Below are 7278 nucleotides of genomic sequence, written 5' to 3' on the forward strand. Positions count from 1 at the left end.
CCCACCTCCCATACAAAGGTTATGTTGAAAATCACCAAAAGTGCGTTAGCCGACTAACATAAAACGTCAGAAACACTAAATTTTACGGAAGAAATGTCAGAAGGAAGCTGCATTCAGGTTTTTTTTTTAATTGAAAATGGGCGTGGCGTCGCCCACTTATGGACCAAAAATCATATCTCAGGAAGTACTCAACCGATTTCAATGAAGTTCGGTATATAATATTTTCTTAACACCGCGATGACATGTACCAAATATGGGTGAAATCGGTTCACAACCACGCCTGAAATTTCTCTGCGCCAAGTTGCCTGACGCCATTTTCCATTGCAATTGGTTGGCCGTGGACAAGCGTTCGCGCAAGCTCATCATCTACTTCATACATCGTGCTCAGGAGGACATTACTTTCGTAGCGCTCAAACTCTTCAACATCAATCTGCCAACTAACCTTTCGGTGAGTAGAGCTTTGCAAATACTACTTTTGAGCCTTCTCTTTCCTTGTAGATTGTCGAATTTGGTTTTTGGTTGTACACATTTATGAGCAACATGGGCTTTGGATAGACTTTGAAGGAGTTATTGGAATGAAGAGGTACATACATATGTTGTCAGCAAGCCATCCACTCATAGCAGACATTAGAAACAGTAGATGATTTGTAAATCGGCTCATTACGATTTATTTAAGTGTATTAGTCTAATTAACTTACGATATTATTGGTTGCATATTTATAGCACGAAATACCTGCGCAACAATAAATATATTTGAATAGTACTCGGATTTCTCATATATTATACCGTAATGAAAACTAGTAGGATAATTTTTCAAAAGTTTCGAAAACGATCCAGAACTAACAATAATCAAAAAGCAAAGTTCCCAAAGATTGAAATCAATTCTACACACAACACCTTTCGATATATCCGGTAGTTGTACAAACTGTGTCTTTCCGAGATTTCCTTCGTCCAGGAGTGCATTTCTAAAAACTTAGATCATTGCGTCGCAGAGTCTTCTTCTGATAGCTTCTTCTTTGATCGGTATATGAGCATGTATGGAAGCGATATAAAGGAGCTCGTTTTCAAATACACTAGCGTTTTTCATGCAGAGTTTGTCCTTACCATCGACAGTATTACATTACCTGCAAGGCAGATGAGCCTACAAGTGAGGGCCCACTTAGATACGTACTCCCAAAAAGGCTCATTTTGCTGCAATTTAATAGGCGAACATACGGTAAGGGAAAACTCTTTTCGGACGGATCGAAAGGCTTTGTTGATAAAGAAGTCTTTCGGTGGTCTTAGCAACGCATCAGTGGTCATAATCTAATGCTTCGCAATTATTGTTCTTGATGTTCCACAGCGCAGGAGAAACGGGTGAAATAAGTTCTGTGGCTAATGCGGACATGTGACTTGGCGTCCGTCAAGGCCTTACGAAAACGACGTAATGCTAAGGCAAAAGTTATGGTTGAGCAGTAGTGGCATCTCTGGACTAAGGACGAGGAGCCAAAAGCTGCTGAAAATATATGTTTATATTTGACCAAATTTCAGCATCGAAGAAGTAGAAACTTGAATTTGGACGGACTTGGATTTTTGCTGTAGGAAGCTTCGATAAGACCCGTTGATAGACTCTGAAGCTATCAAGTAGAAAACTATCAATAGTACTCAGAGAAGTGTATCAAACGTCAAGTGGGCATCCTGAAAAGCGAGAGTCGGTGTCTTCTCAATATCGAGAGTCCTTTAATACCACACGGCTGGAGGCGTTTTGGTATTCGAGCTCTAATGGGTTTCTCGTTCAAGCTCGCGGAGAAGCCGCTTAGGGATGGCCAAGAAGAGGAATTTTTAACTTTTTATCAGTAGCATTAATCTTMTTTTTTATCCATTTCATTTGGAAGTGGAATCATTAAAAACTTCAAAGACAATGAGTTTGCTAGAGAGGTCATTATTACTTCGAATTTATGAAATTGAAAACAGGTTGGTACTCACAACATGTGACCACAGAGTATTACAGGCCGCCAGATATCAAACTTGTCCACAGTGTCTATAGCCTTCGGGAAACCTGTGAGGTTATATTGGTTCCCGAAATATCGCACCCCACCATATACTATATATAGTATAATAATTTTCGTTTAGGTATGGGTTTTGTGAGAAAAAATGCCTTGCGTGTGCTAAAACTTGCAAAGTCATGTGGAAGAAAACCGTTTGCCCTTCATGAAGAGCCTTTCAATTATTCAGTTTCCCACGCTCAGCAATGAAAGCTCGAGTAATTATCTGTTTACTGGAAAACCATTTATAAAAACTCCTTTATACGCTAAATACTACAGTTGTAATTGCTCAAAACAAACCATCGGCATGAGTGTGGGCAGTCAAAGAGTTTTATTTGATATCACGTGCGTCCCAACAGTCAAACCTATAGATTTTAACAAGAGTATTTTTATTCCGCCTTGAAATTATCTTTTCAAAATGAAGGAAGCGAGATCTAAGATCTTCTTCGTAATATTTGATGTGTAACTGAATAAATCTGTCAGATTTTTATCTCTCACAAATGTATTCTGCACTCTCAATTTCTTTGTTGTAAGAACCTCAAAGAAATGTATGTATAACAAGTGTTAATGTTCCATCAAAAAGTTTCATGAAAAATAATTTCTGACATGACTGAGGTTCATAATGTAAGGTAGGCCAACCCAGCAAATTTCCTGTTACTCACTGTACCATTTCAAATTTAACGTCCAATTAACGCATCCCTTAGCTATTTTTCTACACGCCCCTAACATGCCATATATAAGGCCATTAGTTGCAAAAATGTGAGCAGAATCTGTTTTGATTTCAATGAAATAGTCGTGCCTTCTAGTAAATATTCAAAGTTCAATCAAATTAAATAATTCGAATAGGCTGAAACATTTAAAGAGCGAGTAAAGATTTGAAGTTCCATGTTGAAAGTATTTTTTTGCAATACAAAAAAAATTTTGGAAACGTTTTCCCAAAAGTATACATATATAAAACATATACATTATTCTTATCTTATAATCACAGGCAGCCAGCTGACACTAGGAATATGCGCAAACTCACCGATTTGTTATATGGACGCGGCGCTACGAAGTTCGAGACCATTGAATCGATACAGCTTTTACTTCAATGTTGGTCACTGATTGGAGTTAAGTCGTTAAAACCGTATCGATTCGGTCGTCTACTGCACATGTGCTTCTGCTGGTTTTTACTACTCCTCTGTCCGCTAACCTTCTTCACGGGTTACTTGCACGCTTTAACAACCGATCCTATAACGATCCAACTTACCCTTTTGCAAACAGCAGCCAATGTCATAGGCGTGCCACTCAAGACCATTTCCGTTGCAATATTGAGGACGCATTTGCGAAAAGTGGAACCGATCTTTGATCGTTTGGATGAACGCTACCAGAGCGTCGCGGGTCGTGAGCAGATAAAAGATTGTGTTATGATCAGCTCACGTATATTCACCGGCATATGGTTTATGTTTCATTTTTATGGCAGCATCTTATATCTCCAAGCGCTATTCACAAATAGTTATCCTCTGAGCACTTGGTTGCCTTTCATTGATTCTATCTCTCAGCCAACCATAAGATATTGGGCGCATTACATCTTCGAGGTTTTTCATATAGTTTTCATACTCACCGTGCAAACTGTAATGGATTTGTTTCCGGCAATTTATATACGAACTTTACGCACACATTTCAATCTGTTGGCAGAACGCGTTAGTCATTTGGGTGAGAATCCAGAGTTTACTGATAAAGACAACTTTGACGAATTGGTGGATTGCATTGTTACACATCAGGAATTGTTGGAGTAAGACCGGCTCAAATGGATTTTTAAAATAAAGTAAAGCAAGATTCTAATTACCCTTTTTCAGGGCGAAAAATATCGTTTCCTCCGTCTGCTCCATAACACTATTTGTTCAATTCGTTATTGCTGCTATAGCTCTCTGCATTACCTTGCTAAACATTTTCCTATTTGCCAATACGATTCAACGGGTGGTCACTTTAATATATTATTTTGGCGTTATAATGCAGATCACGCCTACATGCTATCAAGCTTCGATGATGGAAGTTGACAGTGCCAAGTTGCCTGACGCCATTTTCCATTGCAATTGGTTGGCCATGGACAAGCGTTCGCGCAAGCTCATCATCTACTTCATACATCGTGCACAGGAGGACATTACTTTCGTAGCACTCAAACTCTTCAACATCAATCTGACAACTAATCTTTCGGTGAGTAAAGCTTTGGAAACGCCTGCACAACACAATTTGMGTCTTCTAATTCTTTGCAGATTGTGAAATTTGGTTTTTCATTGTACACAGTTATGAACAACGTGGGCTTTGGGTAGAATTTGAAGRAGTTATTGGAATGAATAGGCAACTGTCGAAGACTTATTTGATTGATTGTAGCTGACACTGGTGGTGTCAGGCATTGACTATTAATATTATGGTAATTATTCAAGGGATATTGCAGATGCGGGATATTTTTTAGAAAATATTAACTTAGAAATAGTCTATATTTGAATAATTCTTTAGTTACTATGCAAAACATTGCTCTTGAGATCATTTAAGATAAGCGTTAAATATTTCAGCTATTTAATTATAATCTCCGTTATATTTATTTCTGATATTTCAAGTTGCTGTGAAATTATATAAAAATTATATATTGACTTTCTTTCTATTGATAATTTAATTTTGTAATTTTGTTTTTATCTTCTTCTGTTTCATAGTTTTCTATATTGTGTAGTGGAATAGTTGTTCTCAGTATTTTATGTCGAATATTAATTACAATATATATGTAATATATAAACAGTTAACTAGAAAATATCATTAATTACTYATTCTTATTTGTCGATGGGTACATTATCCCATATTTGTACAATACATTAGATGTATTCGATTTGCCATTTCTTTGCTCATTGCTGCTTTCTTGTCAAATTACTTGCAAAAGTAACATTAAAGTTATCAAGTCGAACTCGGGCAAGAGAGAGATACTTTGTTTTGCATATTTTGGATCACTTTTACTATTGTCTATGTTTTAATTGACAACTAAAATCTGTTTTTCTTGTGATTAACTCGAGAAAAATGCTTCAGGAGATATTTTCAGGTTTTGCAGGGTTGCACCATAAGCTCTCCAACGCTGGGTACTTTCTTTCTTCTTATTCCATTATGGGTGATAGTATCGACTTGATGTTTTTTGTTTCAATTCAATTGTATAAATTTGATTGGTTTGTTGATGATTAGTTTTCGTTTTTTGATGGAAATGTCCTTTTATTTTTATACTAAACTAAATTAGCTGACTAAAAGGTGACAAACGGTTCGTAAATGGGCGTAATTGGACCATTGCCACGCCTCTAAAGTGCCAACAAATCATAACATCATAACTGGGGCACTTGTGGTATGAATATGTTTAAAAGTGGGCGTGGTCCCTAAAAATTTTGCAGAGTATTTTTCCTAAACCATGTAGCCTCTATCATTTAAATTTGCATAGAACACATCACTTCGGTGATTGTAACGATAATACTTCCCTTAATTCCCATATACCTTATACAAGGATTATCGAAATTCCGGGTGACTTTGTACAGCATACAGCAGCCAATATATTATATGATTTATCTTCATAAAATTGAGAAAGCGTGTTTTCCAAATAACGGTACATCTTTGTGTTTAAAAAGAACAAAATCGGGAGGCTTACCCATACTATATACAACCAGCAAGTCTTACAGTCATAATCAGAGAAGTCCTCACAACCGATTTGTGAGAAAAAAATRTGTGAGATTTATTTTGTGAGTTGTGCTTTTAAACATCACACAATTGTGAGGAAAGCGTGAGCATATGAGCTTTTGAATTTACGCTAGCATAAGGTAAACATCAGAAAATTCAAAAAGCTCACAATAGTGAGAGTTTTGATTTGTGTGAGCTCATGAGAATGGGGCTGTTGTGTACTAGAAAGTATTTCTTTGGTTTTAATCGAGTTCGTCATGTAATACTCACATCTCACACAAGTACATATACTCATAAATATTTGGCACATTGGCACTATCCACTGAGGGCAGACATAAAAAATAGTAGATGACGCTTTTCGATATATTTATATTATTTCCATTAAAGTATACTGTACTCTGCAGAAAACCACTCTACCATTAATTATTCTTATTTTCCTTCGGGGCAAGATTAATTTTGCTCATAAGTGATTTCGAGTAAACCTGTTGATAAYTATTTCACGGCCAAGCTTTACGTAAAAGGTACTGTGACTGCTCTTCTAAGTTCAACACTGTGGTCAAATAGGATCAGTTAATAAGTTGATGGAAGACACAGTGAAGGTCAATGGAAGAGTAAAACTAAACCTTACACTTAAGACAATATTAACTTTAAATAGATAACATAAAGATATAATAAAAGTTAACTATATTTATATATACTGATTTTCATCATAACACCGCTTATACGTTTATACGAGTAAAATAGATATAGCCCCTCAAAACAAAGCTGTGACTGAACTCTGATCTGACTTAACAAGGAAACATCTTCCGATTTTTTAAGAATGGGTTTTGTGAGAAAAAATGCTTTGCGTATAATTTGCAAAGTCGTGTCCAGTTTCCCACGCATATCAAAGAGTGCCAGTAACTATTTCTTTGCTATAAAACTCTTTACAAAGAGCTCCTTTATACGCTACGTTTTACAGTTATAGCTACTCAAAAAATCTCACTGTAAGATTTACCTTCAAAAACTCTTAGAATTTCAGAAAAGATGAATAGGTCATCTCAATAAGGAGTTAATTCTTCAGTTGAAAGTCTTCCAAGAACGTGGTGTTCGTTTTGGTCTATAAACTTAATATCAAACAAAGGATTGCCATCTTTAAATCTTATAGTCAGTCTTCTATCCCAGTAAATCTACACCCCAGTGTCAAACAGTTAATTTCTGAATATTTCACAGACAGCAGTTAGTATCGTTAAACTTATAAACTAGAACAAACTTTTCCTAATTTTAGTTTTCGCATGGAAAAAAGTGTAATTAATCGAAGTTGTCGTCCAATTATCGCAACCTATAATTATTCCTCTGATTCCAATATGGCTTATTCATCAACACTTATGCAAAAATCTCAGGTGATGTACTCGTCTCGAATATTTATAAGGGCATGAGTTGCGAAAAAGTGAACAGAATCTGGTTTTACTTCAACTGAGTAGTTTTAGAAGTAGCATAAGCGTTCCCGCAAGCTCATCATCTACTTCTTGCATCGTGCTCAGAAGAACATTACCTTTGTTGCTCTCAAATTCTTCAACGTGAATCT

The 7278-nt window shown here is 36.3% G+C and overlaps 2 pseudogenes; both read left to right on the forward strand.

Annotated features, from left to right (window-relative positions):
• LOC108971973 overlaps positions 1–579 on the forward strand; it is a 1657-nt pseudogene extending 1078 nt beyond the window's left edge.
• Positions 580–3034: 2455 nt separating this feature from the next.
• Positions 3035–4360, forward strand: LOC108971981 (annotated as a pseudogene).
• Positions 4361–7278: the final 2918 nt, after the last annotated feature.

Source organism: Bactrocera latifrons, unplaced genomic scaffold (genome assembly GCF_001853355.1).
Source record: "Bactrocera latifrons isolate USDA-ARS-PBARC rearing strain unplaced genomic scaffold, ASM185335v1 scaffold_11, whole genome shotgun sequence".
NCBI classification, from domain to species: domain Eukaryota; kingdom Metazoa; phylum Arthropoda; class Insecta; order Diptera; family Tephritidae; genus Bactrocera; species Bactrocera latifrons.